This window comes from Scomber scombrus, chromosome 3 (assembly GCF_963691925.1).
Source record: "Scomber scombrus chromosome 3, fScoSco1.1, whole genome shotgun sequence".
Lineage (NCBI taxonomy): Eukaryota > Metazoa > Chordata > Actinopteri > Scombriformes > Scombridae > Scomber > Scomber scombrus.
This window is the reverse complement of record NC_084972.1, coordinates 8,291,507-8,307,784: the sequence shown is the minus strand read 5'-3', so window position 1 is coordinate 8,307,784 and position 16,278 is coordinate 8,291,507.

Sequence of the window (16,278 nt, the reverse complement as noted above, 5' to 3'; positions counted from 1 at the left end):
GGGGTTTTTTTGTCTACACCACCATTATTTACACAACATGGCCAATGAAATGTTGCCATGGTATCCATTATATAACAGAGTGCCATAAGAGCAAGTAATAGTAATATCCTTCACATTTCTTAATCATTTCTAGTCTGCTTTTGCAAGTTTTGTCCTCCAATTAAACGAGCTACAGTATTTTTTTTCTCTCTTACCTTTTAAGCCACCTCTGCCTATTGTACACTGTGGCTGAATGTAATTACTATACATGTAATATACAGAATGAGGCAGGGTCTATATTTCCTGAACATAGTGAAAAGCTGTTTTGAAACATTTTTAATTCCAGCACAATAATGATCCAGATTCTTCCAGAACAAGAAATCATTGAATTGGCTTGTGAAAACAGAATATAACCTATAAAGGCAGACAGAAATCAGTTGTTCAAATGGAAATGGGTTTTTTTTGTTCTGTTTGGCTTCAGCAAGGAATTAGTATTGCTGATCATTAGATGAATGACTCTTACAGCTAATGCAGCTTTTCACACTTTGGAAGGCCCTGATGAAACTGACTCTTTATCTAAAGAAAGAAAGGTTATGGATATTTTGATATTAGATGAAATCTAAAAGCATTGTGTATGAGGGGTTTGTGTGTCACCACAACAAACAAACAGGTCATGTCCCACAGTGTCATCTTGTGGCTGGTTTAAGTCATCACACCCTCCCTCCCTGAGATTATCATTACAGACAGAGTGGCAGCCTGATTGCCTCGAAGCTGTGAGAACAGAGTCGACACACCACTTCCTGTGTCACGAATACTGTCACCTCTTAAGCTATAATTCTCAAGCTTCAGTGTGAGTGATGCTCTAAAATGAGAGCAGTCTGCGTTTTCCGCCCTCATTCCCCATTATAAAGGGATTGCTTTCTTGCCAGCATGTCACACATTCAACAAACCATGGACTCTATCAGTGAGGAATGGATCAATATGTGCCATAGGAATGTGTATGTCTGTGTGTGTGTGTGTTTGTATGTTTTTGTCATAGTCAGGGTCAGAAGGAGATGATGATATGAAGGTTCTTTGTTCATGATATTGATTCAATCTAGTAGAGTGCACGCCGATGTCACACAGTAACCAAAATAAGTAATCAAAATATGAGATAACATTCTTTCCAAACTCTTTTTTTTTGTGGACTCCCTGCATTTCAACAAACATGCATAGCCTTGAAATATCTAATAAGCACGAAACTTGTGGGTGATTTATCTGTACTGTACTGAAGATCAGTGGATAACTCTTATCAGTGGAGTTGAGTACACTTGGTTCCCTTCATGTGCCTGCACACACACACACAAACACCTACTGCCAAAGGTTTTGTAAGGCCCGTGAGACTGACAGATGATTTAGTGAGTGATTTTAAAAGTCTTGCAGCAAGGACGCAGAAAAAGATGGGAGGCCCTGCGTGGGCCGATTCACTGTTTACTACATGGAAAGGAGTGACTCACATTCCTCCCTATATACTGTATGCCTGTCCGACAAACACACTCATACACAAACAACACATGGTTTGCTTTCAAGTTGAGTTATTGCCTGACCACTGCATGGTGCATTTTCTGTGGCCTTTAATGCATCACTACATCAAAGTACCAATTGATCTATAGTATGGCGGAGTTAAAGACAGGCTGCAGGGGCCGGACACAGAGTCATCAGCAAACCCAGTGCAGAAAAATGCTGAGCTAACACAAGTTAAGTGTTTTCTCATGGCCCTTTTCACCATTTTTTTCCCTGTTTTAATAGCAGCTTCTCTGTAATAACCATACTGTAGACTGCACAAACTATAGTTAACAACAAAGATTTGTGTTGAGCGACAGCCTCTATTAGAGAGCGCCACACAACTCAATGAGGTTGTGTTGCTATGTGCACTCCACAGAGTCATGAAAACATAAGGCCTTTGTTGAAATTAGCTGATTTAATTCAGTCCCTAATGTGTGGCTTTGGCGTATATAACAGAGCCCCAACATTATCTAATGTACACAAACTGAATTGCTCTTTCAGGGCAGGGCACACACACATAGTCTATCTCCACCACAAGGGGAATAGCAAGGAGATCCACAGCATGCTAATAAGCCTGCAGTCAGCTAAGAAGAAAACAAATCAGATATACATCTGCGCTTTGACCTCGCCATTGGCCTGCAGCAGAAAACAAAGTAGAAATAATGAAAGGTACATTTGGAGTAAATATTTCCACATACAATAGCTTTTTGTGTGGCCCAATTATTCTCAGCATGCCTGAACTCTGGAGAACTAGAGTCTGTAGGACTTTCATTTTCTGCACAGTGGCACCAAAGAGTCCTGAGACTTCCATGTTCTCTGTTTTAGGGCTTCTTCTTTGTTGCAGTAACACAAAGGTTGTTTGGCCACTTGAACAAAGACAGGCACGCTCTGGATTGACTGTGACGGTTGTAAACTTCCTGCTGGGCACAGTGAACTGGTGTAGAGCGGCCAGAGAAAACTGGCTACTTTGGAGGGGGCATGCAAAGGAGGTCATTACAGAAAGCCAGGATCCATATTGACCTCTTAGCAGATTGCTACTTTTTAAAATACCTTTGTTTGCTGTATACTGTATTATTTTTGTTTGTTACTGTGTTTTGTGCACAACAAGCTGCTCCAGAAAAAATTTTGACTTTTGACTGGTACTGTATGTATTGTACATATGTACAGCTGGAAAGGTCTTGTGATGTGAGTTTAAAAAATAAAAATGAAAAAATAAAAAAGCCTGTCCACTGACTCCAAAACTCTAATATATCTAAAACTGCATTATGACTTTTTTGTCCACCTGGGGGCAGCATAACAATTGTTAACTGAACATTGACATATTATCACTTTACAAAGTTGAAATAGTTAACAATTTAGCAACCACTTGCTTATTTACTCATCCAACAGACACAGAGCAACATTAACATTCATTTGGAGTTGTGTTTCTGGCCACCCAATGAATATAACACCAGTGCTGAGGGAGATAGTAGTCTCTGTAGCTGCTAAATGCTCCACTATGTTCACCAGGTAGTTGCTTAATAATAACAACTTAATAATCAAACCAAATCATCATCAGAACACCAAATTAATCTTAATGGTGTTCATCTCTCCAGTTGGCTTCCCTGTTACCCATCTGTATATGGTGTGGTTACCGTTTTTGAAAATGTTATTCTGACAAATATTGAATATCCATTTGAAACTGCACTAATTAAATATTTTATAATAACAGTAGATCCAGTGATTATTTGTAATGAGAAAAATATGACTTATAGTAAACCACAAAGAATTATATATTTCCGCTTATTATAAGATAATGACAAGCTGGGGAACACCGGAGCATTTAAGAGCTGATGATCCTGTTTTGTTTCTCGGGAGTTGCTGAAAAAAACATGTAGATTGAGAGAGTTGGAACACCAAATGAATGTTAATGTTTGTTCAGTATCTGCTGCTGTGTAAGAATGCAATTTTCTGTTAGTCTGTTTTGCATATAATCTTCAGAGGGCCATAATGTGTGATAAGCGCGTATGACCTTTAGCTTGTTCTGCCGCCGAGTGTCAAAAACTATTAATGCAGCTTTAAATAATTTGTAGCTTTTTACTTATGCTTTTTTTCTGTAGCATGGCACCTACATCTGATGTGTGTATAATTACGCTCCTTCTTTCATAGTATTTATGGACTAAAATAGATCATTTCGGTTTCAATTTCAAACAGAGATGCAAGTTTGAGTCCTCAAGGGGGGATAAATGAGTCGAGAAGGTTTGGAGGTAAGACACCGCAGTTACCTGACATTCCTCATTAATCTTCTCTTCCCATTCGTGCCTCTTCAGCCACTGAGAACATCTTCAATCACTGTGATTTGTGAGGCCGGTGTTGCAAACAACACAATCAATGAGGCAGTGTCTCTTTGATGAATATCCTTGAATACATGATGCACAGTATTTTATTCTTGGTGTCTGATAACTAAAGGGACAAAGACAATCAATGGCCAGCTGACATCTTGATTTTTCTTTTTCCCTTGTTTGGTAAAGGGAGAAGTGGAATTATCATCAGTGTTAAATAGACTGTCAGGGGCACCAGTCAGGACACCACTGAATAAGTCCACAATTACTGCTGAGTTCATCATTGTTATGAGACTGTTTTATCACCTGAGACTCCAGCTTAACAGTCTCTCTGGCCTGCCTATTACTAGTCTTGAATGAAGAGCTCTGGTGGTGACGGTGTTGTAGAGGCATAGTAATAAAGCACAACAGAGAGACAGTGAAACAGCTGTGTTCATTTCAGATTTTAGTCCCATTTTGGGATGTAATGCTGCCATTGCTGCAAAGTGGCGCCTGTGAAGATACAGAAGCTTCAGTTTATTTCTGTTCCAAAATGTTAATATAGCTCTCAAGAGGAAGACGTAGAGTAGCGTTAAAGGGGTGGAACATAACTGGAAAAGAGGGAGGGGGGGGGTTTGACCATAAATCCTGACTGATCTCTCTGTTGGGAAAGACAGACAGGAAGAACAAACAGAAGTGTTTCCTGCTTCAGTTTGCTACTTTGTAAGAGCCAAAAGTTGTGATTCATAGTTTGTTTTCTTGAGCAATACACTTAAAAAGTGATGACATACACCTGTGCTTGGTGAGAGTAAAATGTGTGTCAAGTGTGTTCAGGTCAGCGGCTCGTGTGTGTGTGTGTGTGTGTGTGTGTGTGTGTGTGTGTGTGTGTGTGTGTGTGTGTGTGTGTGTGTGTGTGTGTGTGTGTGTGTGTGTGTGTGTGTGTGTGTGTGTGTGTGTGTGTGTGTGTGTGTGTGTGTGTGTGTGTGTGTGTGTGTGTGTTCCTTCCATGAATTCTTCGCTGATCTGTATTGCATCCTCTGAGAGTGATTGTGAGTAAGTACGCGTGTGTTCCATATCTGACGTCTTCCCGCACAAAGATGAATGAGGATTGTGAAAGAGGGTGAGTGTGAGCTACTTCAGGAGAGGAAAGGCGACCCTCCATCCCACCCCACCCCACCCTGCGCTGGACAATGCAGGGTTAGTGGTTGACTGTCTCATACCTGGAGCAACCGGATGGGTTGTGTAAAAACGCCTCACAGCTTGAACGTGTACTTCCGCATGAAGTCTGACTGAGACATACATCCCGGAAGGAGCCATGGAGCCTCAGTACCGGCTTCGGGGGGGGGGGGGCTAAGATAAGTAGAGTAAGGGGAAATGTATAACCCCTTAATCCAAAAATACTGCATGCTCTAATTACAGAACTATCATTTATTCTCTTTATCAGCAGTGTTTTATGCTGACCTGAGGTTATCTAGGTCTTTATGATATGTTATATAAGAGCTGAGCTGGGTGGTGACTTGGAGAGCCTGAGGGGAATGCCTGAGCAGCAGTCTCAAGGAAGTGACAGCTCTCTGGGCAGCATGACACAGTTTGTAGTAAGAGAGAGTCACACAGCAGGAACAAGGACACGAACCATGCCAGTTCTGTGGGAAAAATTCACTGAGCATGCTCCATGAACCCTGTTGACCAGAATTCTCCAGGGAGGGACACCAGAGTACGCTCCACTGCGTCGCCTGCTGTGCAGAAAAAATAGAAAATCACATAGTCTCTCTTTTGCTTTTTCTCTCACAGCTGTATCATATCAGACATGATCCTTTATCCAAAACATTGTGTCTTAATCACATTTAGTGTGTTTGAGTGAATTACACATATGACTGTGTTGTCTGCGTCATTTCCTCGTAATCATTGAGTATTAAGCTTATTCATCTAAACTCTGTCTCTGTGTGTGTTGAGTGTACAGAACATACACACAGTTCCGTACAATGAGAGCCGTAAGCGTCCAGTTTCCAGTGACACTTCCCAGACTCAAGGTCTCACAGAGTGACTCCCCCGCCCTTTAAGTGGATGCGCAAGCTCGCATCTGCCCAGACTTTCCTGCCCGTACTTCACTCTGCTGACGTAACGGGCCTGCGAACGCACTGGGACACTTAAGTGCTGTGACGTCGGGAGTTTACAACTGTGCTCTGGTTACTGCCACTGTTACAGGGTCCGTGGACAAACAGGCACAAGAACAGCATCAGTGTGATGTCACTGTATTCACATTGGCTGGGTCATGTTATTGTTGGAGCTGCTGCTTCACTTATTATTATTTTAATGATATTTTCATTTTGGGGTTTAACTCGGATCCTGAGGTAGATTCATATAAAATCAGTTGACTTTTTGTAATAATCTCGAGGATTTTAATGTGATTGTAGATATTACCAAATAATTACTATAATGTGAAAGAAAAAATGAAGGAAAAAGCTGAGGAAATATAAACTGATGATCCTCCCCCACCCCACATCAGCCCTACAACATGCACTAACCTGGGAATTTTGACCGTAAAAATGCACACACAGTGCATCCTTTCTTATACACACATGCCCTGGCACACACATTTATCTCCCCTTTGTGTTTTTGGGTAAGTCACCTCTACCCCCCCCCCCCCGCCCACTACGCCGGCTGACCCTCTAACTGACCTCTGTCTGGCAGTAATGATGTCAGACACGGAGGTCACCAGGGGTTATCGCGACCTGCTATCAGGGCAGTTTGGGCCTTGAGTGCTTGAACGCTCCCACCAGACTGACAGTAGTCAAATAAGCCGCTCCACGCTGACTCAGCATCCGCCTTCACACACATGCAAACACACGCACTCAGGATGAAGTCGCCCTTGAGCACTAACAGAGCCCCAGATTCTGTGTCTGTAGGCTTAACCCCAGATGTTTTGTGTGTGTGTGTGGTGAGTCTGTAGGCAGCTTTTCTCTTTACGCCCTACAGCGCTTTTTTGGATGACCTTTGACCTTGATGGTCTGTAACGCCAACGAGAAGCCCTTTTAGATGTAAGCAAGTTCTCTGTGGAGTTAATGATGTTTGCCAGGAGCCCTCAGATGTTACGGTAAACTAGTAGAACGCTTATGGGGATGATTGTAGGGTGGTTTGGGGTGGTTTAAGCTTCTGGGGGTCATCAGGTTTGGCTGAGTGGGGTGTTTGAAGTCTGGGGTGGCATTATTCACTATAAAACACAAGTTTAGGTTCATAAGAACACACAACATCATTATTCTTCCTGCTTTTTTAGCATTCTTTCATTTGGGAGGAACAAATTTGTATTTAAAGCTTGGGAGAGTAGTTGTAGGTTATATATGTAAGGGCTGCAGTAAAACCACAGCTTTAAAGTAACTACACAGAAGCAGTGGAAGTGCAGATGGTTTCATTCCATTCCCTTTTTAAAATGACCTTAATTGTTTTTTTAAGTCCAACAAACCTCTCACTATAAATGTGATTTCTCAGCATTAGGTGACGGAAAAATATCCTCGATCCTTTATAGATTTAATTTATTTGATTTGAGCTGTTGTATGACTCTCATTTTGGTGGGATTCATTTGAATGATAATTCAAATCAAAGGTTAAGCCATTGTGGGTATAACAAGAATGAATGAAATCATATATTAATGCATGAATGAATGTGTGCTAAAATAAGTCATAAGAAACATGACCACAGTTAATGAATACTTGAACAATAGTGATGTAATAACAACCTCCATCTGCTGAGGAAGATTGTAGCATGTGAGATAATAGAACATCATGTTCTATATTCTTTAAACAATCGTAGTTGGATTACCTCAGTTGAATGTGATAATTCACTCTTGACCTTGGATAGCTGTGGTTCAGTTGTCATGGAGCTGTACCAGCTATCTCATGTGACCTAAATATAGAACCTGACCACCAACTTATCACCATAAATAATCTGCACTGCATTCCCAACGTCACTTCTGAATATAAAATGTCATCATTAGTGTCAAACTGAATCTGTGAAACAGCAGCATAAAAACTCAAGCTATCTCACTAATTTGTGTAACTTTCTCAGTATTATGAAAGGATGAGATGAGAGATCTATTGTCATTATAAATTCTCTCTTTTCCCCCCTTTTTTTGTCGAATTGTGTTGCAGTTTCAATTGAGGTCATAAGAACAAACTTTTATTGGATTGGAGGCTTGTGAAAAAGTTTTTGAGTAAGTACAAAACAACACACTTCTCCCTATTATGAGCTAGGTTACTGGGTTTAGTTTGCTACCTGAAACAATCAACTTTGTTTTTTTGGTTGTTTTTTTTTACAGTACTAGAGGCAAACAAAGGCTCAACAGTGATGTTACCAATCTTCAATAATACAAAAAAACATCTCCACTTTCCCTTCATTGGTAGATCTTGGTCCATCTAATGATGTGTGATCCTCAAGATCATCTGGTCATTTTCCACCACCGTTGTTCCTGTTATTTTCTTATACTTTGTATCACCCAGATTCGGCAGGAAAGGTAGGGCAGAGAAAAGAGGAAGAATAGGAGAGAAGATGGAGACCATTTCATCCTTTTTACTTCTTACCCAGCTGGCAGGCTGTTAATTAGATGGGAGAGTGTTGTGATGAAGGCACATTCCCTGGATGTTCAAGCTATCAGTTTTGTACAATGGGTCCAAGAGCACAAGTGGGGTGAGTGGGAGGTTGTGTTAGTGTGTGTGTGTGTGTGTGTGTGTGTGTGTGTGTGTGTGTGTGTGTGTGTGTGTGTGTGTGTGTGTGTGTGTGTGTGTGTGTGTGTGTGTGTGTGTGTGTGTGTGTGTGTGTGTGTGTGCAGGGGGGGGGGGGAGGGGATCTGAAGCCTTGTGAGATTGAAGACAGAGGCACAGAGAGGCGGGAGGAGATGGCAGAGGTAAAGACGTGATTGGAGTGAAAACTGCAGTGAAGATGCAACAATGTTATTATTTTCCTCTTTTATTTTCCTACTCTTCCTCCTTTGTTTCTCACTTTCCTCTTGTACTTCTATACACTTCTCTGCATTCACTCAAACTAGTTGACTTTTAAGCACACATATGCTCATTTTTGTCTTTGCTCTTTATTTCAGGCATATGGTGTGAGCACTTGGCATTTATTTTTAGCCACAAGGTATGAAAGAAAAAAATGAATCAAGAATTGCACTGAGAACACTTTGAAGGTGTCAGTAAACCAGTTGGAAATGTGTGTAGTGTAGATAGGAAGCTGAATTAAAGGCAATAAAATCAATTTTTAGGTTGTTGTTTTACAGCGGGTTATGTGCCGGACTATTTCTTGGTTGAGTGCATTGACTTCCACTGTTGTGTCATTACAGTAAGATTGCCAGGCAGAAGCAGACTCTCCAAGAAGCTAATGCCCCAGTTAAACCATGACATATCCTTTTTACACCTTGGATGTTTTACAAATTAAACAAACAAGATTTAATGTCTTATTAGTGGGCTTTAGAGGAGCTGGCAGGCAGATTTTGTTACCTTATTCGGACAGAACGACACTAGTCATTCCTCCCTGTTTACAATCTGTATACTCAGGTAAGCTTACTGTCTTCTAGCTATATATCACAACCTCTAGACTTCATAATACACTGTAAATTTCTCATGAGAACTTTAATACTACTACAACTACAACTACTACTTTAATACGAATACTTTAATACAAAGCACAACAGCAAGCAGTAGCACAACAAGTTAGCGAAGCACTGTCAATGCAACAGCGCATGTGCAGTGGCGTCAATGGGGGTCTTCTACACAGAGGAATACAATAAATCAGGCTTTAGTTACCCTCAGGATACACACACAATACTTGTAAGTGGGATCAATTTATTGTTGGTTTGGCTCTGCACATGAGATTTGCTCTTAAGAAAATCAGTTTATGGGTCAGTGACAAGTAAGGGTTGGCAAGATGAACATTCCAAAAAAATAGTCATAGTCAGGATCAGGTTTGTTAAAATGTACATTTTGTATTTTGGTTTTATATCATTTGAAATGACATTTGCACAATTTAAAAACAAAACAGAAGTAAGACTGAATGCTCCTGAAAATGTCAAATGGTGTAACCACAAAGAATGATAAATATTAAATATTTCATCCACCTCCAGTGTATTTAGGTGTACTTATACAAATAATTACTTCATTTAAAACAAAATGAAATGGTTCCTGATTTACGTGATGACTTGTAACTGCTTGTGATAAGTGTCTCTCTGCAGCTCCCTCAGGACACGACTTGTCTATACATCCCCTTCCTCTGATTCTGCCCATCCTCTATATCTAGGTGGCCTTGTCTTGTCACTCCAGTCAACTAGAGCCAGAAGCACGCTAGCAGACCCAGTAAATCACCAATTCCCCATTACAGGCCAGGTTTCTTGTTTCTCATCATCCAGTCTGCCTGGCTTCCTTATCAGCCTACGGAGCTTTTCATCTGCCTCTCTGGTCCTCTGCCACACCACCAGGTTCTCGTTTAGCCTCCCACCCTGGGAGCGAAGCTGTTTAGAGGAATGATCTTTCATCTTTGTGGGTGGACATTTAGATCTGGGTGGAAACAATGTCTGAGTGTAGGTTAGACATACCAGTAGTCGGTAGTTATCAGATCACATTAACTGGAATATTTGGGATGACAGGTTTGAGTTTTCGTCAGTTTTCTATTTTGCAAACCCGGATATTTCCATCAGTAATTTTATAGGATTAGAAGATTCCAAATAACCTGACAAAACTTTCCACATCTTTGTGTTTGAACCCGGTGTGTTTGTGTTTGTGCAAAGGGTTGAGGTTAGCTTAACTGTTTTGCTCCCACTTCAGAAGGAAGTATTTTGTGATGAGATCCAGATTTTAGACAAGGCTAAGCTAAGGCTTTAGACCCAAGTTTGTGAAGAGAACATGAAAAAAATCAGTGGGGACTATTGTACTGGCACTGCAGTGTAAAGGCGATGCTTGGTGACTGGGACCTGCTGGTGGAGACAAAGGGCCTCAGCTTTGGCCCTCATCTACCCCCAGCTGAGGGACTCTGCGGGCACTAATTCTCCTCTGTCAACCCTTGTCAACCCCTGCTCATTACACCACTTCCTGGGAAATCTCTGGTGTATTGGTGTATATCTCGGCACAAAAATGGGGCAATACCTTTGTGGAATGTGAAATAACAACAATGCACTGTGGTAATATTACACAAGGGCTGAGAAAGGTGGAGGACTGTTCATTAGAAATGAGAGTTTCTCGTTGTGCTTCATGCAAAGTGTTAAAAACCTATGGTGACCTCTTTCTTTTAGGCTTTTAAGAAAAAGTGGTTACAGTGCTCTGTGTGGTCAGTAGAGACACTTTTCATGTTGTGTTTGCTTAAAAATGTGGTGCATTACATGTATTTATTCCTATTCCTACTGCTGGTAAGAGTTCCTGTGCCCACCCCCGCCAGTCGACAACTTGTGTTTCTGTACCGAAACAAATTTTACACTTTCATCAGACTCAAGATATTGTTGTCACTTATCACCTTGTACTACAACCAGCTCTGTCTGCTTCATAAAACCCCAGAAGAAAAACGGCTCATTTACACCCTGGCTGCCCGGTAACACCTGTCATCAGGTAATCTCTCACAGATTTAGGAGGAAAATGATTGTTTCTGCGATTGTCTATCATTTAATAACACAAACAATTTCTCAAGTAGCTACTTTCTCCACACCCCCGCCTTCCTCACATCCTAACCCACAGTACTCGTTTCACAGACTCAGCAGAACAGATCCTGAGTCTGCTCTTTTGTTTCTTGCATGTTCATTGTCTGTGTGTGTGTGTGTGTGTGTGTGTGTGTGTGTGTGTGTGTGTGTGTGTGTGTGTGTGTGTGTGTGTGTGTGTGTGTGTGTGTGTGTGTGTGTGTGTGTGTGTGTGTGTGTGTGTGTGTGTGTCTCTCATCCTCTCACCGTAGATGCATACAGAATGCATATTCTGTGTCTCTGAGGTCATATTTTGTGGCTTTACCTCCCTGCTGCGTTTGCAAGACTTTGAAGCTCGGTCTCGGGAATGAGAGATGATCTTTGGTGCGACTCCTCTCTTTTTCCCTCCCTCTCTCTTTTTTACTCCTGTTCTATCACTTCCCACAAGATGCAGCTGGTCTGTGAGCTCATTCCTCCTCCAGCAGAGCTGTAAATAAAGCCACTCTCTCTCCCTCACACTTCTCAGATCTAGCTTTCCCTGCTCTTATCAGCCCAACTCCTCCTCAAGGAACATGTCTGTCTCCCCTTGTTGCTGATTTGTCTGACAAGTTGTCAACAGATTAACATGGAGTAAAGTTTTGCGTGTTGGATACCAGGGGTAAACTGAGGTAGTGATTTGAAGGTTGATTCAGATCATTAATATAACAATAGTGGAGCTCCATAACTAGGGCACACGCCACAAAGAATGTTGCGAGATGCTGAAAACAGCATTCCTGCACTTGTGAAAATAGCTTTAGAATTTAATCCTCACCTTTATTAATAATTTAATTTGCAAAGATAATGATGTGGATGAAAGAAACTGCTGACTTTACCTAATGAAACACTGAATAGTCTCAGAAATGTAAGTGCAATGACAAACTTCTTGTGTAATGTCATGTCATGTTGTAGTCAACTTGAGACTGTGGATTTCTGTGGTCGCATTCATATTCATGGTGTTTGGAAAGCAAACCATGTCTTTATGTTTCATAAGTTTACAGCAATTGGCTGTCTTGTACATTTAGTCTCATGTGCCTCAGTTGACAGAATTGAATGACAGTACTGCTAGAGCCATACAAGTCAATATCTGTAACTTTGTGGTAAAAAAAAACTGGGTGGTGTATGGTCAGGATCAAGTATAATCTTTTTGCTCTACAGCAGCCTGGTGAGGATACGTAGTAAATGGAAGATCTTTCTCTGTTTCTGTACTCACTCTGAGAATCAACAAGCACACACATGGAGTACCAAATTGTCTGATATGTATGCCTCATGTATTATTGCCTCAGGAGTGTGGCCTGAAATCTGTCCATACGGTAAAACAGTCAAAATCACAGCGCTCCATGAGCCTCCATGGCTGACCTTGGACTTCAGTTCAGGCATGTGTCACATACCTCCAACTATGGTAGTGAAAGCCAGATTCTGCTGATCAAAACTGCTCTAACACAATGCAACAGCCCCAAGCGAGGCCAGCAAGGAAGGAAGAATTAGCAACACATCCTCCACACCAAGGCCCCAGCCCAGGTTGTCGTGTTGTAACGCATAACACATCCGTTTATTCAATTAAGCCTGGTTAATTTATCACCACCAGTCAAGAGGACTTCATGTGCTTTTCCACACTCTCTGGCTCACTTATATTCAGGCATGTTTGTTCACATGGCCCATCAACCACGTCAGAAAAACTAACCTGGTTCCTGAAAGCTGCTATACGTATGATATTTATGGTAAAGAAAAGGTTCAAGATGTGCTGTCGTCCGGTACGGTCTTTTATCTTTCGTGGAAGATGTTCTTGCTGAGTGTTGCAGACAGATAAAATGCATAAGTGGTTTGCGGTTGGTGGACCGCAGCTTTTCTGGCACTGATTAAGTCCTGTGTCTCTCATGCGCTCTCACAAAGACAGGCACAACTGTGGTCATGCTTCTCCCAACATGAAAGGATAAGCCTAATTAAAACATCTTAATTACAAAACTAGATGCAGCCGTCCTGAAGTGGAGGATGAACATGTTCAGCACAAACTCTTTTGCCCTTCCCAGGAGGAATGTTGCTGGCAACAATGACTATCCTTGAAAAATACAAAGGTTACATTTCCGTGCTTGGTTCTATTTCTTTGTAAATCAATAAACAAACCCAAAGCAAATAAAGAGTTTGAACATATTAAGAATTGGCATGTAAATCCCTCTTGTGGTTTGCAAACCTTGGATCAAATATGTAGTGATTCTGGGTTGAAAAAACTGGAATTTGGTGATTGGCAGAAGGTTTGATCATGATAGAAGAGCAGTTTATAAAGGTTGTAAACACATTCAGCTCTATGGAATGTCTTGCATATCACAAACAAACCATCCTGGCTTTGCAAGAAATAAGTGATGGGGTTGAGTGTAAAATGAGAATTGTTTTATTGGTAACAGGGGATATCAAGATGATTCCACCAAACTGCCCCTTCACCACTGTGAACGTAATTAGTGGAGTCTGTTTTGTAATTTCTGGTTTTCATGTCCTGTGTTTCATGTCAGAATGTACCCTCAAATATGTCTTTTAATGAATTGTTACCAGAGCTGCAGAATATGAAATGTGTGATTTTACCAAGAAACATCCATGCGTGGGGGAGTTGTGGGATGATAAATGAGGGCAGATGCAGTGATGAATATTGGGATGTGGTCTGATCATCCACCTGGCCATGAGGCCAATGACCAGACATATCAAATGGAAGGGAAACAGGAAAAGAACAAACAGTGTATATCAAACAGAACTAGACTATTTAGTCTATTCCATAACTTCCCAAGGACTTATTGATAACATTGAGCACTGCTGCAGAAACCACAGGATTACTGGCAACGCAGGCTAGAAGTTTGTGTTGTAGACGGTCAGTGTGGCTGTGTGTGTATGTTTATGTGCAGTACATTCAGACATGTTTTCATACTCTATCTCTGCATGTGTGTACTACTTTTGTGTAATGGCTCAATTCAAATGAGGTACTACTGCCGGTCCAATCAGAGAGCTGTCTCATCAGCATACTAAACTAAAATTCAGTGTTGTGACAGAGTGATAGAGCCAAAGCAGAGCAGTGTTATCTGTTCATTACAATAGTTTTGTTTATTAATGGACAGATTATAAGAGGAAAGCCTATGGTTTAGATAAAAGCTAAATTGCTTGATGAAGAAGCAATGAACAAGAGCCAATAAGTAACTTTGCCTTCCAAGACATTTTCAGATATCATGCCCACATAGAGAGGTTGAAATAGTTTGTCAGTATGAACCAAAATGCATTTATTGCTACAAAACAATTTATATGTATTTAGACAACTAAAAATACTTGGCCGAGGTTAGGGAAAGATCAAGGTTGTGGTTAAAAGAATGGTGGTGAGACATAGGATGTGAGCATTGTTTTTGACTTTTGAAGTTCAATTTTGTGCTACACATAAGCCGCATTTTGAAAATTGGTCTTAACCTTTATTGCTGTAAAACTGTGTTGATTTTAGACCTCAAAATCTGTTTTCTAATTGTGTGGAAAACAAAAAAGTTTTATAACGCATTCATCCAAGGCCATCAATAACAACAGTGTTTCGGTAACCTCAAGCTTTTTTTACATGGCTTGAAAGCCATATTTTCTTGCACTTATAGTGCGTAATTATCGGTTTTAGTGGAAAAGTAACACAACACATAATTTGACACGAATCTGACACAAGTCAGAGTGTTTCTGACACAACTCAAGACTATCCGCAGCTTGATGTTAAACCACAAAATGCTTTACAAAAAACATGTCCTTGTTGACAAGTATGTGAATACTCCCAAACCCACCAATGGCTGTGTGAGTTCATGTGGTAGAGGCTTCAGATCTTTATATATCATTTTATTGAACACTGGGCTGTATGTACAGAATGAAAAATGGCATTTCTCAACCAATATTGGATCTTTTCTTCTTAATACAATAAACATTCAATGTTGACATATCACACAATAACTAAAACGAGTGAGTGTTTTTTTAGGTACAGAGGCCAAGCTGCCTTGAAATAGATGGATTTTTAAAAATGCCAAACTTCTAAATATCAATTTATGACCTGTTCTTTACCAACATTTTGTAGAAATGTGACTGAATCGCCTAAGGAAATAAAATGTTATTCTCCCCCATCAACTTAAGGTTTGTTGGTGTCCTAAAAATAATTGTTTGCACTCCTGTGCTTCACAGCTTACAACAGGAATCTGACATTGCTCTAGGCAGCAAATGTCACCAATCTATCAACATTCTTACAAGAAATTTAAGATACCAATTGCTCAAAGTCCATCCTTTTTTTCTTTTTACTGTAACAAAAATGAAACCTAATTTGCTTTGTTGGTAGAACATAAGCCAATAACTCAACTGTAATATCCCATATATCAATATCCAGCACTATAGCCTCTATAGGCAGAGATAGGATGCAAATAACTGCAATGAGTCAAGTATTGTACTCAAGTACAAACTCAGAGCAAAATATTGTATTTTCTTTAGCACGTTTCTGCTATATCTGGTGGCTACAGTTACTTGCAGATTCAGATTTTACACTCAACATGAAATACACTCATCAGATATTGCTATCATCTGTATTTCCTTCTCATTCCCATCCTACTTTCTACTATCCCTACTGTCCTTCCTTCCTACCTTTCTCCATCACTCCACTCTTAGTTTTTTCTTCCCTTCTATTCTACTTTTCCATGTCAAATGAGCTTATATATATACGTAACCCTAACTAAGGGGCACATTAACTATACTGAGATTATACCAAAACAGTAGGGGACAAGA